The 2,185-nt window shown below is 36.5% G+C and overlaps 1 non-coding gene across 1 annotated transcript; it reads left to right on the forward strand.

Moving 5' to 3' along the window:
• Positions 1-208: 208 nt before the first annotated feature.
• Positions 209-315, forward strand: LOC131181869 (small nucleolar RNA R71). Its single transcript, XR_009150344.1, has one exon. It is a non-coding gene; the product is annotated as a small nucleolar RNA R71 (small nucleolar RNA).
• The last annotated feature ends 1,870 nt before the right edge of the window (positions 316-2,185 follow it).

The following is a 2,185-nucleotide window of genomic DNA, read 5'->3' on the forward strand; positions in this document are numbered from 1 at the left end:
GGCATCTACTTCTAGTACCCCTGCAGTTTTCCTTGCATTTCCTCTTTCATTTGACCACTCATAGTTATGGTATGCCACCTTTTCTAGAAGTTTAAGTGCTTGTGGCACTGTTTTCTCCATTAGATCACCTTCTGTAGCTGAATCAACTATGCTCCTTGTAGAGGGTAGTAACCCATTATAGACGTTTTGCACTAATAGCCAATCTTCTATACCATGGTGTGGATATTCTCTTTGTAGGTCTTTGTATCTTTCCCATGCGTCATAGAGTGATTCTCCCTCCTTTTGTCTGAAGGTGTTGAGCTCAAGCCTTAGTTTTGTAATCTTTGCAGGTGGAAAATACCTTGCTAGAAAAGCTTGAGAGAGATTCTCCCAAGTAGTGAATGTTCCAGCTAGTTGAGAAAGTAACCACTTCCTTGCTCTGTCTCGAAGGGAGAATGGGAATACTCTGAGTCTTATTGCTTGATCAGACACTCCATTCATCTTGAATGTATCACATAGGGCAAGAAAGCATTGGAGGTGATAGTGTGGGTCTTCTGCAGGCGAACTTGCAAACTGGGTTTGTTGAATCATTTGGAGCCATGCTAGTTTTAATTCAAAGTTGTTGGCTTCCACTGTTGGTCTAGTGACACTGGGCTGAAATCCTTGGACAGATGGAGCTCCGTAATCTCTCAAGAGTCTCGGTCTGTCATTATTATCGCCCATGGATGGAATTTCAGGATCTTCTTGACCGTGCTCTTGATGTTTCCTTTCCCTCCTGATGGCTTTCAGAGTTCTGTCTATCTCCGAATCATAGTCCAATATTTCTTTTTCTAGCCATGTTCTGGTCATATAGCAGATTGAGCACCTGAGAGAAAAGAAGAGAAATATAACCAGTAAAATAAAATTATATAATAAATATAATTGCCTAAATCAGCTAAATTGCCTATCGCTTGATATTACTAGTACCAAACAATCACCGGCAAAAGCACCAAAAACTTGTTTTCCTGGTTTTACAACCCCGCAAGTGCATGGATCACTAACAAGTAATAAAGTAATAAGTAGAGTATCGTTCTCATGAGGACCTTTGTTTAGCAAGTACCAATCTATACAGTAATTTTGACTATCTAGGCTATCAAATATTTAGGGAATAAAGTTTGTTAACTTTAACACTAGAATAGTAAACTTAAAATGAAGTAATCTATTTTGGAACAATCCTGGAGTTAAGATTTCACACTTGAATCTTATTAGGTATGTTATCTCGTTTATTTACTGAATTGAGGTTTGTTTTCTTTAATGGAAATTAGCCCTAAGTTATCCTAAATCCTCTCTCAAGGCATCTAGAGTGTATTTTAATTAATTCAAACCCTACTTTCGTGGTGATCAAATTAATTAAAATCCTTTAAAACCTTTGACCAATTTTTAGGTTCCACAAAGGTATCAGCCTATGTCTAGGTCAGAATTCCTACGTTCAAGATCTTGATTTTCTAATGTTAATCTTCACCTTTCAGTCCTTCAATCAACATCTACAATCATGTCTAAGTGAGTACCATCACATAGCATGCATTAGGATCACAAGAAATTAAATTAAGAAACGAATCTCAAATCCAGTAAATAAAACTTAATGTTTATCCATAATAATAATTACAAGCATTACTCTCCTAGATCCAGAATAAGGAAACTACTCACTCATGGTGAGTTTAGCAAACATCATGATAAAAAGTAAAGACAGTAAAAAGAAAACCATGTAAAGAAATAAAGCAATAGGAATCTGTCTAGGGGGATGAAACGAAGAAACCTAAGATAGTTTGCAACTTTGATCTTGTGGAACTTCAGCTGGAGAACTTCTTTTGGTACTAACGCAGAACCCGACAACAGTAGCCTTCAGTAGTCTCTGTAACACCCCTCACCTGTCTACAGTATAGCCGAGCAAGGAGTGCTACACGGCATACCGGAGCATTTAGTCTGTGATTATCTCATTTTCTGAACTTATTGATTTAATAAGTCTTTATGTGATATTCATAACATATTGGTTCTATTTTCATACTTTAATGAAATTAGTGTTTCAAAAATGGTAATAAAAATCTGGCAAGGTGCCGTTTGTATTTCGGACAAACTGTCCTTCTAAACCTGTTAAAAATAGTTCAATATGATAATCTCAACCATCCAACTAATTTTTCAGTCTCACAATTTCATAATTTCAAAATAC

The sequence above is a fragment of the Hevea brasiliensis genome, chromosome 7, assembly GCF_030052815.1.
Source record: "Hevea brasiliensis isolate MT/VB/25A 57/8 chromosome 7, ASM3005281v1, whole genome shotgun sequence".
Lineage (NCBI taxonomy): Eukaryota > Viridiplantae > Streptophyta > Magnoliopsida > Malpighiales > Euphorbiaceae > Hevea > Hevea brasiliensis.